Raw genomic sequence first — 26,614 nt, forward strand, 5'->3', positions numbered from 1 at the left:
TCTTCCCCCTTAGAGGGTATGAACTCTATGATAGTAGGGATTTTGTGTTTCCTTCAATTTTCTAGGTTTAAGATGACATATATAATCAAAATATATAAATTAAAGTAATGAATAAAGTAAATCTACAAAGGAAAAATTTTGGTTATATAAGGCTTTATCTTTCTTTAGTTTACTGAGACTTTATTAAATTAAAATATCACATTATAATTTCATATCACTTTAAATTCCCAAGAAATTTATATAGACTTATTAATATGCAATCTTATAGCAATCTGAAAGCTTGATAAAGAATATACATTATTTGCATTATCAAAGTGTTGAGTTTTAAACTTAGAGATGATAACATTTTTCTTCCCAGTTATATATTTGGATAGTGGGAAGGCAGTGACTAATCCAGAATTCTTTTGTTCTTTGCAATGTGCTGCAGTTTTCACTTAAGCGTCGGTAGCAAAAATGGGCGGAGGGTGATGGTACTGGAATAATAATTCAACTGGAGTCACATATTAGTAATTTACAAGTTGAAGGTTCAAATTACTTACTTGCTCAAGATACATATAAATTTATAGAACATTAAAATACTATTAAGTGTTAGGGAGAATTTATATGGATATATTTTACCAGATTATAAAATTTCTCTTCACTGTTGGTTCTTTATTCTTGTTTGAATTGGTTCTGAATTTAATAAATGCTGCTCCTACATTTAGTAGAATTATAATTTAAATTTTTAATTTATTTTGTTAATGGAACAAATTATATTATTTGATTTTTACATGATAAACCTCTTTACTCCTTGGAATAAATTCAATTTGGTCATAATATATTAGCATTTTAAGATACTGTCAGGTTTCTGCTTGTTAATATTTGTTTAGGTTTTTGCATCTGTATTAACGAACTTCTCTTTTGTTTAAATATTTGTCAGGTTTTGATCTCAAGTAATGCTGAGACTCCGTCAAGAGATGGTTCTCCATGGATTTCTTGCAGTTCTGTGGATCTGGTGAGTGAGGCACTGATTGTTCTTTGTTTCAACAATCTTTTCAAGTTGCTCATATAGTGGGCAGTCTTAGGATATAGAAACCTTGTCTCCCTCTGGGACAAGGGCTGGCTTGTTACTGCCCAGTAAGAAGTGAAAATGTCTTGCTGTGGAACAAGAGCCAGGGAATCCTCTAAACGACTTGAGTTTTCCTGTATTATAACTTACTCTGTGTACAGGTGTCAATCAAACCTCTTTAAGTTACATTAAAATAATGCCTAAGAACTTACATGAATTTAAAATTGAAACAGTAGATTAAAAATAGGATAAAATGTGGGCAGAATGTAAACCCAACAAAAGTGTTCTGCACTTAACATTTTAGAGCAAGTTATAAAACAATTATTTCTATTGCAAAATATTTTTCACATAATAATTGTGAATTTTATAACATAAAACCCAAGAAAGAATATGAAATAGTATATAGCTAACATGAAAATAGAAAACAAACGGCAAATGAAGCATTTTATTAGTTCAAATATTTTAGAGAGAATACACGGAAGAGATGGGAGAATTGTTATGTAGTAAAATGGTAGAATTATCAATAATTACATTGAATATAAAAATACTAATGCCCCTATTTAAAAATATTACAGTCTAGAATGGCAGCTGGCAAACATTTTCAGTAAAGAGCCAAATGCTATTTTAGAATTCGTTGAAGATAGTCTATCATGAGTGCACAAATCTAACGAGGAGGCATGAGAGCAGTCTTAGAACATACGTGACAGCATGAGCAGGATTGTGTTTCAATGAAATTGAGTCTACAAACTATGCGGTGAGCAAGGTTAGCCAGTTGACAGTGCTTAGCTCACCCTTTTACTGAAGTTTCCTTCACTGGTAACAAGAAATATTCTAAGTATTTGCAAGAAGACTTGAATGTCTAGGATTAAAAGGTATAATATGATGTCCACCAAATGTTCTTTCAGCTGTACTAACATTAAAATAAATATACCCTTGTCTAAATATGATCAGAGTCAGTGAACTCAGGGGGCTTCCATAGCCTTGGCAGCTCATGACAAGAACCTAGGGTGATTACTGATGCCATAAACAAGAGTGTCAATTTGTTAAGTCAACAACAGGAGTCACTGTGCACTTACTCCTCATGTAGGATCTTTGTCCTTAGTGTGCTGTACATTGAGATTTAATGCTATAACTAGTACTCAAACAGTATTTTTCACTTTATGTTTCTGTGTGGGAGCAAACTAATCTTCTGTATATAAAGAGAAACGAGGATGAATCTTGATGTGAATGGAAGGGGAGAGGGAGTGGGAAAGGGGAGGGTTGCGGGTGGGAGGGACATTATTGGGGGGAAGCCATTGTAATCCATATTCTGTACTTTGGAAATTTATATTCATTAAATAAAAGTTAAAAAAAAGAAAATAAATAAATAAATAAATAAATATAGTTGCAAATAGCATTCATTACTAGAGATAAAGGAATATATCTTTAATGTCAGTACCAGAAAAAACTACAGAATTTGTATCATGAATCAAAATAAATGGACACAATATAGGAGGAAGAGACAAATTTACAAAGTGGGAAACTGATAATTTTTTTTCTTAATTACATATAGAAAAACTCAGCCCAAAATTCATTAACTAAGTTAGAGTTGAAATACATTAAACTTGTAAAATGTGTGAAAGTGAACATACAGTCTGTTACTGCACAACTACATTTCTGTCGGTAATGGCCCACAGAAACAACGGTAACCTCCTGCGATAATGGAAGCGAACAGCTTCTATTACCTAGTGATGTCTTGCTCATCTGAAGGTCACAGGGCAGCATCTTCCTCAGTGTTTGTGGTGATGCTTGTGTCAGTAATGCCGCTGAGCTTTCAGTCCTATAAAATTATTGCGTCTACAGTTGGGCACGGTGTGTAATGCTTGCTAGTGTTAATGCACAACTATTTTATTGTCTTATGTATTTACCACACTATAGTTCGCACTGGTGTTTTAGAGGGTACTACTTCTGTTGATTTAAGAACCATTTACTGTACAGCATTATGCCACGTAATGCCAGCAGCAGCTTAATGCATCTCAGGTGTGCCGAGTCTCTTCAAGGCATGAGAGACCACGGTCTGTCACAGTTGGCCTGTACTGTCTAGATTTGTGCAAGTGCCCTCTGTGTTGTCCCACAGTGGCAACGCTGCCTGCGGATACACTTCTCGGGACATGTGTCTATCATTAGGTAATACAGGAAAATCGCAGTTATCTTAATGGAATCACAGAAATCTCGGAAACTGTCATGAATTTTGTTCTGTATATACTTTAGATTCCTACGGCATTATTATTGCTTCATAGATCCTTTTAAATTAATATTTTTATATATACATGCATACAAAGAATCCTCATGAAGTTCGTAGAAATGCGTATTATCAAAAAGTATACAAAAATTTCAGGAAGTTTTTTGTACCAAAATAAACTTGTAGTTTTATTCTATTTTTCCATGAATTTTTTGAAGCGTCCTCAGATTTTGTGCTTTTTTTGATTTTCCAAACATTTTTATCCGTAAGTTTATGTCTGGATGTTTTCTGCTGCGTTGTTTTCCAGTCCAAAGCCTAAGGATGAAGATAGAACTGGGTACTTTGTTTCCCGTCTCCTCAGGTTCTGAGAATCTGGTCTCCTTGCTCCCTAGGTAGCATCCTGATATCCCTACATGTATTTCAGTTTCAAATCTGCGTTTTTCTGGGTGTTCTCAGTGACTACTGTCTTACTTGGAGTTTATTCGTAGAGTGCTGAAAGCATAAATTATCTTCATCTAGGTTTTTGGTGATGACCTTTATTAAGAAAAACTAGAATTGTGTACAAGATATGTTGAAGACACCAATGGTATACACTAATAAAATTTACAGTTGGCATTTAGAAATGCAAGATTTTAGTTGGTAGTTCAGTACGGTAAAACTGTTAAGTTATAACAGAAATTGAACTTCAAAGAACAAAAAAGGTAGTTCTGGAAATCAGATCTCTAGAACTGCAGAATTTAGAGTTTAGGAGAGATGGATGGTGCAGGAGAATGTGAAAGGAACAAGAAAACAGGGATGGATAGAATGTTTGCCAACAAAAGAGAAGGGTTTCAAGAAGGGCAAATATTGTCACTCGTAAAAATAAATTGTAGGTTTGTGTAAGCCAAATATGGAAATGTAACAGTTGCACATAATGTATGGAAAAGTTTATGAAGCCTTACCATTAGAATTGTGGGGTACAGGGCGTAAGTAATGGAGCAAAAATAAATAGAAAATGCTATTATTTCCAGCAATTTGTGAACTAGAAGGCCTTAAAAGTCTCTTACAATAAAATAGCAAGTAATATTGTGAATGATATAAAATATCATTTAAATGCATAACAGTTTCCAAGAACATAAAAAAAAAATCCCCAGAGGAAATAAACAAAGAAAAAGCTAGAAATAAGATATATTTTTGAAACAGACACTTCTCTTGACCATCTCTGTAACAACAACCAAAAAAAAAAATGCTTGACTTTTAAATGGGACATAATAATATTGGAAAATAATATACATATGATAAAATGTTGAAAATAAATGATAAAATTATACCAAACAAAGGGGTGGAGTCAAAATAAAAACCAGTGCAGAATGTTTAGCAAGTACATATAAGAAAAATGATAAAAATTAGTGAGCTGAGGTCAGATGTAGGAAAAAGAGAAGAGGGGCTGGAACTGTGGCCTAGCAGTTGAAGCCGCCACCTGCAGTGCCCGCATCCAACATAGATGCCGGCTAGAGTCTCGTCTGCTCCACTTCCAATCTAGCTCTTGGCTGTGGCATAGGAAAGCAGTAGAAGATGGCCCTTGGACTTCTGTGGGATACACTGGAGAAGTTCCAGGTGTCTGGCTTCAGCCTGGCCCAGCTCTGACCATTGTAGCCGCTTAAGGTGTGAACCAGTGGATGGAAGACCTCGCTCTCTGCATCTGCTTCTGCTTCTCTGTAACTCTGCCTCCCAAATAAATAAATAGATGTGTGTATATATATATATATATATATATACACATACACACATATTTTAAAGAAAAAAAAGTAAGGAAAAGATAAAACAACTCTAAAGTGAGTGGGAATATGAAAATACAAATTTCAAAGACAAAATTAATAAATGGAACAAAAATTTATGGTCAACATAGTTAAAAATTATTTATTTGAAAAGATGGATAGAAAATCCTCTGTCACATTTTAGCAAAAAAAAGAGAAGAAAATGGTATGAAATTTAAAGAAGCAGGTAAGAATATCCACTACTCATAACCAATGTAAGAAGCATATGAATCATTAAACATGAAAAATTGGATGATTACAAAGAAATTGCTGGAAATGTTTCAATAAGAAAACTTTGATAATTATTCAATAGTAATGTAATAATTCAGTAGTAAGTGTATCTACAAAAACAAAATAAGCACACAAAATATGCAACAACAATAAAAATTAGATACAACTAAATGATCATAATTTCATAGAAATTTTCATCTTAAATTTAATGGAACTGGCCGGCACTGCAGCTCACTAGGCTAATCCTCTGCCTTGAGGCGCCAGCACACCGGGTTCTAGTCCCAGTCGGGGCGCCGGATTCTGTCCTGGTTGCCCCTCTTCCAGGCCAGCTCTCGCTGTGGCCAGGGAGTGCAGTGGAGGATGGCCCAAGTGCTTGGGCCCTGCACCTCATGGGAGACCAGGTGAAGTACCTGGCTCCTGCCTTCGGATCAGCGCGGTGCACCGGCGGCTGTGCGCTGGCCGTGGCGGCCATTGGAGGGTGGCAATAGGAAGACCTTTCTCTCTGTCTCTCTCTCTCACTGTCCACTCTGCCTGTCAAAAAAAAAAAATAATGGAACTTTGTATGAATTCTTTTTTTCGAGGTTTATTTATTTTTTTTTGAATGGCATGGTTACAGAGAGGAGGGAGAGATAGAAATAGAGAGAGAGAGAGAGAGAGAGAGAGAGATTGAAATCTCCCGTCTGCTGATTCATCCTCTATGGCTTCCATGGCCGGGGCTGTGCCAGCCAAACTCAGCAACCAGGAACTCCATCCAGGTCTCCCATGCTGGTGGCAGGGTCCTAAGGAATTCTACCATTTTCTGCTATTTCCCCAGGCAGATTAACAGGGAGCTGGATGGGAAGTGCAGCAGCCAGGACTTGAACAGGTGCTCACATGAGATGCTGCCGTCGCAGGCAATGGCTTCACCATGGCTCCACAACCCTGGCCCCCAGTATACCAATTTTATTGCTACTATAAACTTTGATTGCCAAACCACCTGGGAGAATGTAAAGGCCTGGATTAATTTTTCTGTATGTGTGAGTGTTTGTGTGTATCATAAATAGAACAGAAGCATTTAAATCCGCTATAGCACAAAAAGTTAGTGTGTATTGACCAAATTTGCTCAGTTGTAGAATAAAATACTGGTTTGACACTGAAGACTTGGTCAAACTAATTCACCACATTAACATGTTAAAAAGAAAAAAAATGACAAAATAGGCCGGCGCCGCGGCTCACTAGGCTAATCCTCCGCCTTGCAGCGCCAGCACACTGGGTTCTAGTCCCAGTCGGGGCGCCAGATTCTGTCCCGGTTGCCCCTCTTCCAGGCCAGCTCTCTGCTCTGGCCCGGGAGTGCAGTGGAGGATGGCCCAAGTACTTGGGCCCTGAACCCCATGGGAGATCAGGAGAAGCACCTGGCTCCTGCCATCGGATCAGCGTGGTACGCCGGCAGCAGCGCACCGGCCGCGGCGACCACTGGAGGGTGAACCAACGGCAAAAGGAAGACCTTTCTCTCTGTCTCTCTCTCTCACTGTCCACTCTGCCTGTCAAAAAAAAAAAAAAATGACAAAATAAAAATTTAACTAAAATTAGAAAAGTAATTGAATAAATCAAAAAGTCATTTATAGCTTAAAATATAAAGTTATTGACACTAAATTGCCCTGATTGTTAATTAAGATGCATCAAGAAGAGGCTCACTTTGCCCCTGAGAACTGCTTTAAAGTGGTGTGGTGAGAATGAGAAGATGCAGGCCAAGTGCTCACTCCTTGCAGCTGGCTCATGAGGTCATCCAGATAGATGTAACACAGGGTGATGAGTGGTGAGCACCAAGTCCAGCGAGAACACAGAGGAAAAACATTCTGCGTGGGGTGATGCAGAGTTATGGAGAACAAGAGCAAACCGATGAGCCTGCTCTTGGAAAGGTGCAAGCTACGGCGTAGAGCCTCCTGGGACTCCCCTCCCCCAGGGCACTGGGTTCCATGACGAGCTAAATGTAAAAATCTCCAGGATGTAGTGCACCCACCTCCATCAGAAGTGTCTGTCGTGGGGCGCTTTCTGAATTGGTGTATTATGCTGTTACCAGAAACTATGTACACACTCAATGACCATTCCTGTCTCCTTAGACCATTTAAAAACATCCTTCATAGTTGACAATAAATCCTTCTGATACGCTTTTAGAAGAGTTTATGGACATGCATCAGTAGCTGAATAAACGTGAACATAAAAGAGTTATATGCTTTCTTATTTGTGAGTCAAACTAATCATTTCAAAATGCACAGTCAATGACAATTAGGAAAATGAAATGCTACACAGTGGCTCTTTAATTTCAGATATTTTCAGTATTACTCATCCAGTTGTTAATTTTCTAAATTGCAGTTTACGTGCTCCACAATATGTTAATATTTTGTTTAAACTGAAGAAATGTTGCTTACAATTATTTGTTCCCATCTTGCCTTGAATCTTTAAAGGACGTGTGTACAGTGACATGATATTTAGAATTTCAGAAGAAAACCCTTGGGAATGGTCACTAAGCCTGTTGTACTATGTCTGCTTTTATTGTTGCCAAAACTGGCATGAAGTCTTTAGATGTTGGTGTGCCTTTTCCCAGTAGTAGTATTTTCATTTTTTATTTTTAGTTGGCAAATAAAAATCATGTATATTTACGGTATGCGACATGTTTCGATGTATGTATACATATAGAATGGTTAAATTAAGCTAATTAATACATCAATTAGCTCACCTATTTGTTGTCATTGCTTGTGGTGAGAAGACTTAAAATCTACTCTCCTAGCAATATTTAAGTAGACAGTACATTGCTAACAACCGAATCCACTATGTTGTAAGGTATCTCAAGAAATTGTTTATTCTGTTCCACTGCAGATTTGTATTTTTGATCAACATTCTCCCAATACCCCTCCCACACACCTCCAGTGTGTGTGTGTGTGTGTGTGTGTGTGTGTATGGTTAAGAAAAAAATCTCTAATTTTAAAAAGTTATTGATCTAAAGTCAATAAAATTCCAAACAAAATGATCAAATCAAAATAATTTTCTTGAAAAGCAAATAGTTTAGAATGCTTAAATTGTCACTGTATTCATGATTTCCTACAAGTTTTCCAGTGAATTAAGAAAAACAAGGTATAAAGATTAATATTAGAGAAATGGTCATTATTTTCAAGTGACCTTTCTTCTATCACAAGGAGTATGAGAGAATGATTTGGATTAATAAGATAGGTGATTTTACACAGAGAAAAACCTCACTTTTATGGTAGCAACAAATAATTTAGAAATATAATTATACGAATTATGCAAAATTACATACTAACGAAAAGTGAAAGTACTGAGGAATATATCTATCTGATCATAGTGTTTACAAGCACGATAATAAAGAATAGAGAACATCTGAGCATTCTAACTGATACATGGAAATTTGATCAACCAAAACAGTATCAATTCAGACCCTGAAGGATCACTCAACAAAGTCTGGTGCAAAGGAATCCATTCACAACTATTTATCCAGCAAACTAAAAACCAGTATAGAATTCTGTGCTTAATTATAAAAGTCAAAACATACAAGAGTACTTTAAAAAATTCATGGAAAATGGAATTAATTACAAATTTATTTTGCTGCAAAATTTTTTGAAATCCACTCACAGAGGTAGCATCATAAAGTTAATCTGAAATATATATTATGAAAATTAGGAATGCATTATTAATATTACAAGTATTATTGTATTTCTGCACTTCTCTGAATAAAATATTCAAAAATAACTTCTGTATGGTAAAAACTGTGGATGGCAAGATTTCATAGTGTAGATATGAAGTCTGATGTTACCTATTTTATATATTAGCTAAGGAAACAAAAAAGTGTAATTGCTTTCTCTGTAAGTTTATTATATCAATGCAATGCAAATGAGACCCAAGTATCTTTTCAGATTGATAAATTAATTGATTTGAAAGTGCGAGAGAAAGAGATAATGTCCTCATCTGCTGGTTACTCCATAAATATCCAAGAAAGCCCTGGCTGAGCCTAGGGGAAGGTCAGGAGCTGTGAACTCAATCCTATTCTCCCACAAGTGGCAGGAATCCAATTATTTGAGCCATCACTGCTGCTACCCATGGTTTGCTTTTATAGGAAGCCTTGTTTGTCTTTCTTCACCCAACTTACATCAAATTCATGAAGTACATGGGTCTACAAAATACACACAAAGGAACTGAAATAAATCTAAGTGACTTTGATGCCCTATTGGATGACAAAAGTCTGTGATTATAATGTGTCCAGTACAGAGATGAAAAAGCAGCACATACCTATTAATTGAATGAAATATTGATAGGATATAATGAAAATGATAATCCCAAGTCATTGTGGTCCTTTTTGATTTTATAATTGCCTATGAGACTATGTTTCTGTCATAATCATGAAAAATGAACATTGTGTTCTATATGGTTTTTAGCTGGAATATCACAGTTATTTGACTAGTAGTTATTTTGAACTTTTAAAAAATTAAAAACTTTTAGGTTGCATATACAAAGGATAATTTTGAACATAAAAAGATCATGATATTATAAAAGTGGCAATTGCCAAGAAAACATAGAAGCAAAATAAATTGGCATCATCAATCTATTATTTTAAAATCTGCCCAGCACAAATTGGAATGGTTTTTGTTCTCTAAAGATTGTCCTGTTTCTTCCCACTCAACCATATGGGGAACCATATGTTTATAATTCCCTTCAAATCTTTTCTTAATGTCACCTTATCAAGGAAACCTCCCCTTCCCACCATAGACTAGACATCATATCTCTCCATTTTTCATGCATCTTAGCTTTGTTTTCATGATAATGTTACAATCTGACATTGATTTTGTTTATCGTCTTTGTTCTGCACTGAGTTTTTAATGAGAGCAAGGACTGTGGCTTCGCTAGCTGCTTTACCCCTGAAGAGAACAAAAGTGCAGTGGATGTGACGGGGACTCAGCTGATGCTGTTCAATGGGTAAATGAACCTAAACCATGTGTACACAGTGATTCCATTTCAGTTTTGTAGATTTCATACATTTGAGATATTTTGTAGATAGTTTAGTAGATTTCATACATTTTCATACATTTGAAAAACCTTTCAAAGTATTTTCCATTGTTTTTCTTGTCTACCAGAGCAAAGAAGTCTGTCATTCTCGCGCTGTCAACAGTGTTATATGCAGGGTTACTGTACCTTGGCAGTCATGCCTACAATAATGTGGCAAAGTATCCTCTAAAATGAGACGGACACAGGAACAGAGGCCAGGATGGGAGAGGAGAAGAATGGAGTCCGAGTGAGGAGTTTCTGGTCTCAGTGAGATGTAAGTGCGATGTGCAAAGGCCCTGCCATGCTTGACTTGTACAAGCCACATGTCCTCCTTTTGCCTACACTTGTTGCTTTTGGACGCTTAACAGCTTTCAACTAATAGTGCTGATCGATTCCTTTAGAGTCATGTAACATGCCCTGTAACAGTGAAAACCCATACAGGTTCAAATAATTATTAGAATACTTGAAAAAGAAAGGGTAGATACATAATTTGAATCTATCAGCAATGCTTACCTTATCATTGCTAGCAAATGAGTATGTAACTCCAAAGCAAACTTCTGAAGTATTAATAATGTTCTAATCCATTGGGAACTGGATTTGTACTTAAAATTATCTTTGTGTATGTGTGATATTGGCAGGTGGTTGTTTTATCTTTACTTTCATATTTGAATTGCTTGTTGCTGTTGTAAAAGGGTGTTTCAAAATTTGTGGGAAAATCTAAGAGAAGTATATTTTGGTGCAAACATTTTGAAATCCATGTATAGTTTTCCCATATTACACATTTTCATAAACTTGTTGGACACCCCTAATATAGGAAAGCAGTTAATTTTTGTATATGAATTGTATTAACCTTGTGTCTTATGGCCTTGCTGGAGTCATCTAATCCTTCCAAGAATCTGGTGATTCATTAGGAATTTCTGCATCCAAAATCATGTCATACACAGACAGAGAGAGTTTTATTTATTTCTAGCCAATCTGTCCTACTTTTTCCTTTAGTTATCATCCCACTAGTTAAGTTTTCCATCAAGGTTGAATAAGAGTCCTGAGAGAGGACAGGTTTGCTTTGGTTTCTGACATTAGGGAGAAAACATCATTGCTCAGCTTTAACTATGATGTGGACCATAAATTTAGATAGCCACTTTTTTTTTTTTTTTTTTTACAAGCAGAGTGGACAGTGAGAGAGAGAGAAAGAAAGGTCATCCTGTGCCGTTGGTTCACCCTCCAATGGCTGCTGCGGCCAGCGCACCGCGCTGATCCGAAGCCAGGAGCCAGGTGCTTCTCCTGGTCTCCCATGGGGTGCAGGGCCCAAGCACTTGGGCCATCCTCCACTGCCCTCCCGGGCCACAGCAGAGAGCTGGCCTGGAAGAGGAGCAACCGGGACAGAATCCGGCGCCCCAACCGGGACTAGAACCTGGTGTGCTGGCACCACAGGCAGAGGATTAGCCTATTGAACTGCAGTGCTGCCCTAGATAGCCACTTTAAAAAATATATATTTTTATTTTATTTTATTACCAGCCTCTGGTAACTGCCATTCAATTCTCTACTTCAATGAGTATAACATTTTTATTTATTTGTTGTTTAAAGAGACTAGTTTCTGGATTTTTAGATTAATTTATTTGTGCAATAGTGAAACAGATTAACAGATTTTCCACTTGGTGGTTTATTCCACAAATGCCTGCAATTGTAGACATGGGATCAGAAATGGGGGAGCAGGAAACTCAATCCAGGTCTCACATGTGGGTGGCAAAAACACAGTTGTCTGAGCCATTACCAGAGTCTTCCTTGATTCTACTAGCTGGAAACTGGAATCAAGATCCAGAGCTGGGAACTTAAACAGAACTCTGATGTGGGAATTGATCATTTTGACTGATGTCTTAACCATTAAGCAAAACGTCCATATCTCTACATTTTTCGATCCCACAGAAGAGTGTGAATTATTTGTCTTATTGTCTAGACTAATCCATGTTTAACATAAATGATGACATTAATGATGATAAATACACTTGTATGTGTAATCATATTAGCCATTCATCTGTGATGGGCATGTCCTTGTTTCCAGATCTTGGCTACTGTGCACAGTGCTGTAATGAACATGAGAGTGTAGCCATCTTTGAACATACTTACTTTGTTTCATTTTTCATTTGGTTATATATTCTGCAGCAGGATTGCTGTGCCAGTTGGTAATTCTATTCTGTGTCTGTTGTTGCATTTTCATACTGTTTTTCTTTTTTAAAAATGAATTATTTATTTGAAAGAAGAACTATGGTGGGGGGCAGATCAAGAGAACTCCATCTGCTGGTTCACTCCCAGATGGCCTCAACTGGGCCAGGCCAAGTCAGGAGCTTCATCAGGGTCTCCCACATGGGTGCAGGAGCCCAAGCATTTGAGTCAGCCTCAGGTGCTCCCCCAGACACATTAACAAGGAGGTGAATCAAAAGCAGAACATCAAAAGCAGAACAGCCAGGGTTTGAACCTGAACCCATATGGGATGCCAGTGCCATAGGCAGAGGATTAACCAGCTGAGCCACAGTGCTGGCCCTCATATTGTTTTTCAAAGAGCATTATTCATTTATAGTATTACCAACAAAGTATAGATATTTCTTTTTCTCTACATCTTAGGCATCACGTTATGGTTTATTTGCTCCTTTATTTCATAAGTATTTTGGAAAAAACATCTAGATCATCAATTTGAGATATTTTGATATTTGTAACATATAATATTTTAAAGTTTCTTCTTGATAACAGCTTATCTTCATGTAATGAGTCAATACCTTGTATTATTTTCACTTCAAAATATTTTCTTTTTTTCTATTAAATTATGCTATTTGGTAGAATTATATGTCATTTTCAAAATTTAAAATTCAAATTTCTTGTTAATTTTAGTTCAGCAATTTTTGGAGTCAGATATCATGAATAAGTTTAAACACTAAAAGATATGGTCTATTTTTTAAAAAAAAAATTTTAGTTATTTGAAAGAAATCTTTACATAAGTTTTTAATACGCAATAATGACATATGCCTCCAGGGTACAGCATGACATTAAATACAAGTAGGAATAGACAATGTATACTGTTGAAATTGAATATTTCTGTGAATAACTGGGAGGGAGAGCCCCCATCAGTGGTGATGGGGAGATGGAGACATTGATTGTCCTGATTTCAACAGTATACATTGTCTATTCCTACTTGTATTTAATGTCATGTTGTACCCTGGAGGCATATGTCATTACTGCGTATTAAAAACTTATGTAAAAATAAATAAGCATTTAGAGTACTATGTACGTATAAAATGTGTTGAGCAAAGTAAATTATTAGCATACAATGAAACGGAGTCTGCCATTCATAGCTATTAATGCCATTCATTGAACAGAAACTATTTTGTACCTGCTATTTGATAGATAATATAACAGGGAAACTTTATCATCTTCTTCAACCAAACGATGACATCTCTTTCCCTAACTCTTCGGTGCAGGCTGGACTTGTGATGTAAAACAAATTGTTAGAAATGATATTGTTCAGGGCCTGCACTGTGGTTTAGCAGGTAAAGCTTCTGCTTATAGTGCTGCACTCCCATTTGGGTGCCAGGTCAAGTCCTGGCTGCTCCTCTTCCGATCCAGCTCTCTGCTAACGTGCCTGGGAAAGCAGTGGCAAATGGCCCGAGTGCTTGGGCCCTGCACTCATGGTGGAGACCCAGAAGGAGCTCCTGGCCCTGGCTTTGGACTGGCCCAGCTCCAGCCATTTGGGGAGTGAACCAGCACATAGAGGAACTCTCTCTCTCTCTCTCTCTCTCTCTCTGCATCTGCATTTGCCTCTGCCTCTGTGTAACACTGTCTTCAAATAAATAAATATGTTTTTTTTTTAAAAAGAAATGACATTGTCCCAAATCTGAGCCTAGGCCCAAAGAGACCATGCATGCTGCTTCTCGCTTTAGGCTCTGCTTCCTTGGCAAGGTGTGCAAATCCAGATGGGCTGAGGATGGACGTTAGACAGCTGAAGGAGAGGTAGAACACACCAGCCAGCTCTCTGCCCACTCCCCCAAACGTGAGAAATGGCCAACACCGTCACTGAGCCCACTGACAGGGACCACAGATGCACGGGGAGGCCCGGATCTGACGAGATCACCCAGTGGACTTGCACACACTGAACTGAATGAATGGTTGTGGGCTTGAGGCACTGACTTTAAGGCAGAAGCTGCGGTTAAATAGCTGAAGATGCAAAGCAGGATGGGCATCTGCTATTCTGGGTCCAGGAACCTGACAGGGAAGGTGCACACGGGGGGATGAGGCCCTAGCCTTTGGCTCTGAGCTTCGAAACGCTAATGATTAGGAGAAGCATCAGCCTGTCTTCCGTGAGAGTGAAGGATTAGACCGACTCAGTTCTGTCCTTTGTAACCTTGGCCTGAAGCTCAGTACCAGCCCTGAGTGTGGGTCCAGTGCAACCATATAATGTGATTGAACAGAAGCGTCAGTCTGATCCAAGAGTATTAACTCTATTGCTGATAATAGACTTAGATTAATTTAGGGCATTTTATACTCTATTTGATTAATGTCTTTTATTAGAAAGCCATGAGAATTCTTACTGATGAAAGCATAATAATGATTACATACTTTTTTTTATTTTTGAAGAGCTGAAACAAATGAGAAAAGAATAAGGACTTTCAAGAGGTTTTAAAATGAATAATTTCAGCAAAATCATAGGCCATTATTTTTTGTATAATGGAAATTCAAAATTTCATTCATTTTAGTAAAAATCCTAGAAGAATATTGTAAGTTATAATAACAAAGTGAGCCATCCACAGAAAGGAGAGCACAGGGTGAGAGGGAGGGAGGGAGGGAAGAAGGGAAGGGGAGAGAGAGAGAGAGAGAGAGAGAATAGACTGAAGACAAGGAGGCTATGGACACAGAGGGAGAGAGTGTTGTGTTATGAAACTGACCAGATGAAATCATGAAATCTACAATGTCTTGGTGATCAATTTGGGAGGAGTTGAGAGATATCATATTTGCAGGGTCATTAGTTATAAATTCAGTGCAACATAGAGTAAAAGCAGCTTGAAAATCTTTATATCTTATATTAGTTTACAAAAGGGTTTTACGGAAGTCTATAAACATTTTTAAAAATTATTTTAAAGACAGAATGAGAGAGAGAGAGAAAGAGAGAGAGGTAATATGCCAATCTTCATCCATTGGTTCGTTGTCTCAAATGCCTAAATGGCCACAATAGTGAGCACCCAGGTCAGGAACCCAAGAACTCCACTGGGTCTGTCACATGGGTGGCAGGGGCCCAGGCACTTGCACTGTCATCCGCTGCCTTTCTAGGTGTATTAGACGGAAGCTGGATCTGATGTAAATGCATCCAGGATTCGAATTGGCACTCTGATATGGGGAGCTGGTGTCCCACGCTGATGTCTTAACCTGTTGTAAAACAGCAATGGCCCCCCATCGCCCATAAGAATTTATAAATGCTTTATTGTTAAAACAGTTAATCTTTAAAGGTCTATCATTTTCTTCCAAAAAATGTGTTTAGTTCCTTTGTGAGGCGTTTTAGTTTATCTGATGAGAACACTTAATATGGTATCTATATTCTTAGCATTTTAAGTGGGTAAAAGTGTGATAATTATAGGTACAGTTCTGGATAACACATCTCTAGAACTGTTTTCATATTGCAGAAAAGAAACATCACACCCCTCAAAAATCAAATCCCCATCTCCAGTACTCCTAACCCTATCAGTCACCTTCCTATTCTCTGCTTCTGTGGATCTGACTGTATTAGATAACTCATATAAGAGGAATCATGCAGGATTTGACCTGTGATTGGCTTATTTTACAGAGCATAATGTCTAGGCCATCCAAGTTGTTGTCAATGGAATAGTTTCCTTATTTCTTAAGATTAGGCTAAATAATATTGTTTTGTTGATATATATTATATATGTTGATATATAATTCTTTTATTTGTTCATCTATTCTTGGAATTTTCCATGTATTGGCTATTGTGAATTATGCTCCAACGAACTTTGGCGTTCATTAGCCTTAAGCTCATAATTTCAGTTCTTTTGAGTATATACCCAGAAGCAGGTTTACTTGAGGATAACATAGTTCCATGTTTAATATTTTGAGGAACTTCCACATGGTTTTCTTCACCATTTAGTATTTTCAGCAATTATATCTGTGTTCTGATTTATCCATACCCTCCTCAGTACATGTTATCTATATCTTTAAATAATAGCCATCCTAACAGATGTGAGTTGTGCTATTTCATTGTGGCTTTAATTTGAATTTTCTGATCATTGATATGAATAACCTTTCATATACGTGGTGAACTTTTGTAATTTTTTTTGATAAATGTCTAATCATGTCCTTTGTGAGGTGTTTTTTACTTTTAAGATTTATTTATTTGAAAGTCAGAAGGAGAGGCAGAGAGACAGAGGTCTTCCATCCGCTGCTTCACTCCCTAATTGGCAGAAATGGAGGGAGCTGTGCTGATCCGAAGCCAGGAGCTTCTTCCAGGTCTGCCACATGGGTGCAGGGGCCCAAGGACTTGGGCCATCTTCTACTGCTTTCCCAGGACATAGCAGAGAGCTGGATGAGAATTGGAGCAGCTGGGACTAGAACCAGCGCACATATGGGATGCGGGCACTGCAGGTGGAGGATTAACCTACTGTGCCACAGCACCACTTTAAAATAATGTTATTTTAAAGGGAGAAATGTAATATGAAAATAGCTGTAACTTTAATTAGATGATACATTTTAAAAAGAACTTCTTGAATATTGATCCTCAAATTGACTTGTAATAGAATTATACTACATTATGAAAGTTGTACACTGTGTTTCATAAAATATATTATTTTCCAAATTGGTTTATGCCAATGACAGTGCAAAGTTTATTGAGAATCAAAACAAAATTCTGGGGGCCAGAGCTGTGGAGTAACAGGTAAAGCCACCGCTTGCAGGGCCGACATTCCATATGGGTGCCAATCAAGACCCAGCTGCTCCACTTTCTGTCTAGCTCTCTGCTATGGCAGTAGAAGATGGCACAAGTCCTTGGGCTCCTGTACCCACATGGGAGACCTGGAGGAAGCTCCTGGCTCCTGGCTCCTGGCTTTGAATCGGCTCAGCTCTGGCCATTGCAGCCATCAGGGGAGTGAACCAGCGGACAGAAGACCTCTCTCTCTGCCTCTGTAACTCTGCCTTTCAGATAAATAATAAAAAAGAAAAACATAATTCTGAAAATTGTTTCTACTTAGAGAATAGAAAAGTATCTTAGTGAAAGATCAGATTCACTGGATACAGTAATTACATGACTTTGAGTGACATGTTAGCAGTAAAATATGCTCTATTACCTGAAAATGAACAATCTTCATTTTATTTCTTTGTCATGACTACACTCTTTTTGTAAATTAGAGGATGTCAAATAGAAACTGCTGAATTTGCAGATGCTAAGGAAATGTGTAAATTTGCTGTAAGCGTTTTCATCAGGCTGAATAAATGTGTCATACATTTCCTGTGTAATATAGAGAGGGATTTTCCTCTCATTACTGGTTCATGGTTCTGTCGAATGTTTTATTTCATTGAAATCAAGTAATGGCATTTTTGTGTCCTGCTATAAATTTTGGAGGCCAAAGAAAATATATGTAATGAAAAATAAAGACCAAATTCAAATCAGCGCCTAGCACATTGCCTAGCACTGGGTGGCATACAATAAATTCTGAAAACTCAATGAATCAACAGAAATACAGCTCCGTTCTTAGTCACAACATAGGAACCATATATCTGAATCTTTTTTTTGTGTTCTAGAAAATGTTACCTTAATTATAAATGTGATGTTTCAGCTTTTCATTTCATTTAATCCTCACAAATATATATGTTGCTTGAAAGCAAAGATAAGTAAGCAAAAATAAATTTTGTTTTTGCATATGTTAATCCTAAAACATAATCACATACCATTTCATACTGCTCATTTTGAGAGGCAGTCTTTTATAGAAAAAGATTAAATAAATGAATTTGGTTGCTTGAAAATCTTTGTTCAGTTATTTATAAAAGGCTGAATTGGGATTTGAATCAATTCTTTATTTCTCTAATACTTCCTTCTCTTTTAAAAATAAGTTATTTACATAATCACTAGAAGAAGAGTACATCTCAATCATTTCACTTCAATAAATTGAATTTAAAATTTGAGGAAATGCTGGAAATGCTAAGAATATTATAAAATTACAAGTTGATTTAATATGAAAATTTTTATTATATTCTTTATTGAAAACACTTTTTGAGCTTTTACAGAACTGCTCATTTTATTGGATAATCTCTATTATTCTTTATTTGAAAGAGTTTCTGGGTTTAGGTAAGAATTGTATGAATTACATGTTGTTGTGGATTAAGGTGAAACAGTATCCCTAGATTAATGCTGACCTTTGGAGGAGAGTTAACTGTCATTCATTCTCCCTGGTTTGATTTCCTTGATCCCATTGGGTTAAGTGTTCCACTGGTCTCTAAACTTCACATACGTGAGTGCCCTCCAGGCTGCTGATTGAAACTTGGCTTCTAGGGAGTGTGGACCATATCAATTCCCTCCTCTCAGAGTAGCTGAGGCCCCTGTGATCTTTGCTCGTCTTTATCCTCTGGTTAGCCCAGTCCCTGTCTTCTTGCATGATCATACAGTTTGCCATGAAGAAAACCGCCATATATGAACACTGCCTCTCTTTAGGAGGAAAGAACTGACAATTATTTCAAGAAAAGAAATCACTGTTCTGATAGCTCAGATACCTACACATGTAGACGATGGAACACTTTATATACTCATTTTTTCTTTAATGATGTAAAGTGATGGAAATGACTCTTATAAATGGAACATGATCAAAAAATGAAAAGTAGGATTGACATTGGGTGCAGTGGTTTAAGCAGCCACTTTCAACAGTGGCATCACACATTTGAGCCCCAGTTTGAGTCTTGGCTGCTCCTCTGCTGATCCAGCTCCCTGCTGATCTGCCTGGAACAGCACGGAGGATGGCCTGGGTCCTTGGACCTCTGCTACCCATGTAGGAGACCAGGATGGAGTTCCTGGCTCCCGACTTCAATCTGGCCCATTCTTGTTTTGGCCATTTGAGGAGTGAACCAGTAGATGGAAAATGTCTTTCTCTCTGCCTTTGTCTCTTTCACTCTGCCGTTCAGTAAATAAAGTAAATCTTAATGAATATAAAAATTATGTTTCCATATATGAATATTCAATTTCTAAACTTTTAGAAAATAAATGGTAACTCAATAAATTATCTTTTAAAGATGGATACTTTTTAAAGTATTAAGCCATAAATAGGTAAGAAGACATTGTGGTTAATAAAAAAGTTGTAAATGCTAATTTCCTGATTTTTAGTTGAAAAATTCCAACATAGATTTATGTGAGGAGATACTGTGAGATAATTGAGAGAAAATACTTTAACTATAAAAATAAACACATGATAGAAGACATTCAGTCCAAAAAACTTATGAAACTCCAGCGTTAGAATTAGGAGTCCAGAGATTTTTAAGCCTTTTTTTAAAATGATAAATTTACACAAAATGAGGATTTTCCCTTCTTGATCAAGATTTATGCTCAGTTGAGAATTAGATAGTGGTAAATAGACAATCTAGAAAAATAATATGCTTTGCTTTTTTATTATTGACCAAATATTCAATGTAGGAAACACATCTAGATGGTGATGTGATCCAGGAGATGGGCTCAGAAGGGAAACCATCCAGAGATAATGTGCTAGGAGTCAGCAGTGACCACCGAAGCCCAGAGACATGCATTCTGTTCTCTTTATATTAACAGTAGCTAAAATACATTTCAAAAATCCAATACAACAGTATTGTCAAAAAGGAATGTGCTAAAAAATAAAGTGATGGCATCAACTAAAAAATGGAACCATTTGAGAAATGTATGCACCAAAATAAAGACCAGCTAGCAATAGTAGCAAATGACAATGACTTGAAAGTGAAACACATTATGCTATAAAAGCAGTTTATTCTTATTCTAACAGGAAAGCAAAGCAAATCACTAAATTTTTTGCAGTTGTATCTCATCTGATCAACATAGAAGCACCACCAACAATTTTTTACAGTTACATCTCATCAATATGGAAGCACCACCAATAAAATGATAGTAAAATTTTCATATGAAATAATTAAGACTATTTTGATATCAATATTTTTAATATGCTTATTATATATAATGACAGTGATTTAATTACATATAAAAAGCAGAAATAAGCTCAATAAATACTGTGATGTTGACAATTTGCATCATCATTAGAAGATATGTTATTTAATCAGACTTGATTTTGGCATTTGGGATGTGGTTTTAAAATCATCACTAAACCCGATGTTTATTTATTGCCTCCCAAAGGAGAAGTACTGAAAAGGTGATACTTAAATTTTGATGAATTTTAAAACATATTAAAAATACTAAATAAACACATCCTTGAAAAGAGTGAATATGATTTTTAAAACCATTGGAATGCTCTAATGTGAACAGTGGATTTCAGGTTTATCTAAGTATAATACGTGGCCTCCAACTTATCAAGATTTGGATTTAGGACTTTTCAACTAGATGGTGGGGAAGCAGTACACTCAATAGAGACTGTGTTTCTATTTTCTGAATTCTGATATTTTCCAGGCTCATATGCGGACCCTTTCTCTCAGTTCTGGGAGCAGCAGTGAGCTGCAGCTCATGCCAGTGCCAATCAGGGGAGTGAACTATGATACTTAGTAGGGCACTGTGTTAAGTTATGGTGTGTGGTAGCTAAGTACGTTAAAAGCACTTTTGATCTATAGTATTTCTATCTTAAGGTGGATGCATCAAGATTAACCCCAAGTAAGTTGAGAAGCGTCTGTGTTCTTTGAAATCTACTGGGCTGGACACACCCACAGTAACAGAGGAGGTCACATTCCTGGCAAAGGTGAGAGGTCATCACTGCCTTGGTTCTGATCTGAAGCTGAAGACTCTGCCTTCAAGACTCAGGAGGGAGACTTTCCTGTTGATCCTGAAAAGGCAAGCAGCCCAGTCGTGAATAATTACAGAACGAAAAAACAACAACAGAAAGTGCTGGTAACTCCTGAGACAAGTGTGGTGGCCCTCGATCAATGTCCAGGGAGAAAATAGGGACCTAAAACTTCCTATCCCCACAAGGAGATGAATTCAGTGACACGACCTGTGGGCATATGATGAGCTGGCTGCCATCTCAGCCACAGTTTTCTTGGATCTTGAGAGCATTGGCTGAGCCGTGCCCAGGCTCATTTGTAAACTGTAAGGTGATAGATGAGTATGTGTCCATCTGCATTTGTGATCGTTTGTTTGGTAATAACATGCAGCTAACGCACAGCCCTTAAGTTGTGAAGGATGTAACCGAAGAAATAATAGCCAGTTTTTTTACAAAAATGACATCATATATTAAAGATGACATTCAAGCTCAGGACTTGGTCTGATCAGATTCTACGGCTTGTGAAGTATTAAAGTCATGGACAGAGACTGTGGTTATTTCCCATCAGACATCACGCTATCAGGTTAATGTGAACTTGAGCACTTACATCAGGCATGTTAAAGTGAATGCCTTGGCAGTGGAGATTCAGAAAGAATTGAAAAAAAAAAAGTCAACTATTTTTATTAAACTTTTCATTTTTTTCTGTCATTAAAATCTAAAAGATTACTAAATGAAGTCACCAGACAAATAAAATGAGTAGATAAAAATGTAGTAAAATACTTTTAAAGAATTTATTTATTTATTGAAAGGCAATGGAGAGAAGAGGAGAGAAAGATAGAGAGGAAGCTTCCATTTGCTGGTTCACTCATCAGATCCCTGCAACAGCCTGGGCTTGACAAAGTCAAGAGTACAGGAACCCAATCCAGATCTCCCAAGTGGGTGGCTGGGACCCAAGTGTTAATCTACCATTGCTGTCTCCTGGAGTGCATATTAGCAGGCAGCTGGAATTAAGAGTGGAGCGGCGACTCAAATCCAGGCACTTCAACATGGGCTGAGTGTTACCAATTATGTATTTTTTTAAAAAGATTTTTATTTTTTTATTTATTTACTTTAAAGTCAGAGTTACACAGAGAGAGAGGCAGAGAGAGAGGAGAGAGGTCTTTCATCCGATGGCTCACTCCTCAATTGGCCACAACGGCCAGATCTGAGCCAATCCAAAGCCAGGAGCCAGGAGCTTCTTCTGGGTCTCCCACACAGGTGCAGGGGCCCAAGGACTTGGGCCATCTTCCACTGCTTTTCCAGGCCATAGCAGAGAGCTCGATTGGAAGTGGAGCAGCCAGGACTTGAACCGGTGCCCATATGGGATGCCAGCGCTTCAGGCCAGGGCTTTAACCTGCTGCGCCATAGTGCCAGCCCCACCAATTATGTATTAACTACCATTCCACACACCTGTCCAAACATAACTAAATTCTTAAGGGCTAATAGAAAACGTAAAAAAAAGTAATGAAGACTTAAATTCCACTGCTGTCAGTTATGATTGATAGATGATGTGAACAACAATGCACTTTAAATATTGGGCCAAAAAAATTGATAAAATGAACATAAAATAAAATCAGGGATTAGTCTTTACCTTCTTCCCTTTGGGGAGGTTTTAACAAAATTGATAGACTTTATTTCTTAGAAATGTTTGAATTTTTTTAAAGATTTATTTTTATTTATTTGCAAGACACAGTTAGAGAGAGAGGTAGAGACAGAGAGAGAGGTCTTCCATCTGCTTCTTCACTCCCCAGATGGCCGCAATGGCTGGAGCTGCGCCGATCTGAAGCCAGGAGCCAGGAGCTTCTTCCAGGTCTCCCATGCGGGTGCAGGGGCCCAAGGACTTGGGCCATCTTCCACTGCTTTCCCAGGCCATTGCAGAAAGGTGGATTGGGAGAGGAGCAACTGGGACTAGAACCGGTGCCCATGTGGGATGCTGGCACTTCAGACCAGGAGTTTAACCCACTGTGCCACAGCGCACAGCACAGTGGGTTAAAAAAATAAAAAGAAAATACAGAGATTTCCCATATAGTGCCACTTCCCCTCATCCCAGAGTTCCCTCTATTACTAATATCTTCCTTCAGTGTGGGATGTATGTTGTATGTGCTATTGATAACTGAGTTTGTCTAATGTTGAAACATAAATACTACTCACAATACTTTACATTTGATTATGCTCTGCTTTGTATATCCAATGGACTTCAGCAAATTTATAATTTCAGAGTTCCTTAAGCTGGTTTCACTGCCTAAAAATTCTCGTCTCCATAGTTTTGCCTTTTCTGGTATATGGTATACTTGCATTCTTTACAGGATGTAAGCTTTTGAGATTGGCTTTGTTCACTAAATAATTTGCATTTAAATTTCCTTCATGTATTTTTGTAGCTTTATAGCTCATTTCTTTCTTTTCTTTTTTTTTTAAAGATTTTATCAATTTCTTTGAGAGGGAAAGACAGAGAGAAAGGTCTTGCATCTGCTGGTTCACTCCCCAAATGGCCATAAAGGCTGGAGCTGGGCCAACCTAAAGCCAGGAGCTAGGAGCTTCTTCCAGATCTCCCACACAGGTATGGGAACCCAAGCACTAAGGCCATCTTCCGCTGCTTTCCCAGGCCATAAGCAGAGAGCTGGCTGGGAAGAAGAGCATCCAGGACACGAACTGGTGCCATATGGGATGGTGGCCTTGCAGGCAGAGGCTTAGCCTACTATGCCACAGCGCCAGCACCAGCTCATTTCTTTTTATCTGTAAATAACACCCCATTGAATGGATGGAACACAGTTTGTTGATCCATTTATTTCTTGAAATTTCAGAATTCTTTAAGTACTTTGTTTATAAGTTCTTTATCAGATATGAAATTTGAAAGTAGTATCTTTACATTGTTAGCTTGAGTTTTTCTGATTTCTTAAGAACAGATGTTTTTCATTTCAGTGAAGTCCAACTTAATAATTTAGTCATCTTTTATTTTAAATTTAGAGCACACAAATTATGTAATGAAAAGTCCTGACTTTTGATGAATTATTTTATGAGGCATAAAGTATATAGAGAATACTAAGAAATGTTTCAAATGTGATTATTTGTATAGCTTATCTTTTCTTGATTTATGTATTGATAACCACCAAATCAAAAATGAATTACTCAGAGCTGTTCTTACAGGCAAGATGGCAGATTCCTAGAGTTTGCGAATTTTTAAAGCTACCGGGGCTGGCATTGTGTTGCAGTGAGTTAAGTGACACCCGTGCTTCAGGCATCCCTCGTGAGCTCTAGTTCAAGTCCTGGCTGCTCTATTAATGATCCGGCTCCCAGCGAATTTGCCTGGCAAAGCAGTGGGAGATGGCCAAGGGCTTGGGCTCCTGGTATCCATGGGGGAGACCCAGTTGGAGCTCCAGGCTTCTGGATTCAACCTGGCCAAGCTCTGGCCCCTGTAGCCATTTAGGGAGTGAACCAGCTTGTGGAAGCTGTCTCCCTCCCTCTTTCTAACTCTCTTTCATGTAAATAACAAACTCATTAAAAAGTGATAAAAATTTAAAGTAAAAGCACACCAATACTATTCAAAAAAGTGACTGCCAATTAAAACCACTTTGGAAACTAAAAGTGTTTTCCTCTTTGAAATATAAGCAACAAATATGCATGTAGTTCAAAGAAAATTATAAATTCCTTTATTCTTGTTAAGTAGTAGAAATCCTTGCTTTGGGGGAAATTGTGTTCAGAATTAAAAATTTATTTGAAGGGCTTTCTAAATTCCATACACACACACACACACACACACAATTTTCCCTTATGCTAATTAACATGGGCTAATCAGCCAATGTTTATGGCACTCTTTTTGAGGAATTTTATTCATACTTTCAAATGTACTTTTCATTACCAATGTTAAATATAATTTAGAATATGAATGTTTTACAAGTAACCAGTGATATTTGAGAGTCATTTTTGCATCTTATAATCATGTTGAGAGAACTAGAACATTAGTATTTGATTGGTAACTTCTAAGCCTTTTTTGACCAGTCATAATTAACACTCTGTTCTTGGACATTTGTGTTCAACTTCCTTAAATTTATATATCTAACAATGGGTCCTCAAAGATTATCAAAGAATTGCTCATTTAAAAAAAATCTGTTTCTGTCTCTCTATTACATCTCCTTTGCAAAAGAATTTTTCACATTTAGTTGGTTTAGCTGATGAAGCTTGTTAGGGAAATATCTGTACACTTCGTTAGAGTTCTTCCGATCTTTTAAAAGTCTTATACTGAAGTGTTTTAAATATTTACTAATGCAGCATTAAGTTGCTTTGTTTTTAACACCTTAGTCATCAATTTCTATGTCTAGAAAGTAAGTGAATTGATTAATTGTAAGAATGTTTGATGGCAAATTGTAGATTTAGATGCTGCATATTAGATAGTGTTAAGTGTGATACAAACCCCCTTTCTAGTCTTGTACTAGTTTATTATGCATAGATTTGGTTCTTATGTAACAATTTGACAATTCAGTAATGTGATTACCCTTCTAGAACATCAAAAATAAAAAAAAAAAATAAAAAGACATATCAATGGGAAAAAAAAAACATAATGTCTGAGTTGACTGGAGATATTTTCTGGTAGATCAACCATAACCATTTAGATAATTGAAATTAAACTACCTAAAGAAGAAGGCAATTCTTGTTCACAAGCTCAGAAAATAAATTACACAATCAATAAATAGTAAATAATGTAATGCTGACAGTAGCATATGGTGCTAAAAATCTACGAAGATTATAGTTGATCATAAATGAGTGTCTATTAACTTATATTTCAGTTAGCATAATAGTTAATGCTGGCATTAGAGTGTTTATGATTATTATAGGAGCCAACAAAGTATTAAAATAATGAACATTAGCATACAAGCACTAATCTATTAACACATTAAAGGGAAATGTTATTTATCATAGGACCATTCTAAATGTACCATAGTTAGAAATCAAAATGCCTCTTTATGCTATGTTTGTATAAGAATAATTGCAATGTTTGTTTATTTTTAATAAAAGCTTAAAATGTTTTGTTTAGAGTTATGTTTCTATCGCACTTTTTCTATTGAAAAAGTGAGGCCAGCCTTGTGGCACAACAGATAAGTTGTGCCTGTGACATCGTCATCCCTTGTTTACCCAGGTTTGAATGCCACTTCCCCACTTCCAATCCAGCAGCCTATTAATGAGCTGGGGAATCAGTGGATGATCCAAAAGCTTGGCCCCCTGACAACCATGTGGGAAACCCAGTTGGACTTCCGGACTCCTGAATTAGGCCTGGCCCAAGCCCTGCTATTGAATGTTTTCTACTCTT

General features: G+C 37.1%; 1 long non-coding RNA gene across 1 annotated transcript; it reads left to right on the plus strand.

The window, feature by feature from the left end:
- The first annotated feature begins 832 nt into the window (after positions 1-832).
- On the plus strand, positions 833-26,217 carry LOC127483509 (uncharacterized). Its single transcript, XR_007909838.2, has 3 exons — positions 833-994; positions 10,420-10,604; positions 21,143-26,217. It is a non-coding gene; the product is annotated as an uncharacterized lncRNA (long non-coding RNA).
- The last annotated feature ends 397 nt before the right edge of the window (positions 26,218-26,614 follow it).

Source organism: Oryctolagus cuniculus, chromosome 13 (genome assembly GCF_964237555.1).
Source record: "Oryctolagus cuniculus chromosome 13, mOryCun1.1, whole genome shotgun sequence".
NCBI lineage: Eukaryota > Metazoa > Chordata > Mammalia > Lagomorpha > Leporidae > Oryctolagus > Oryctolagus cuniculus.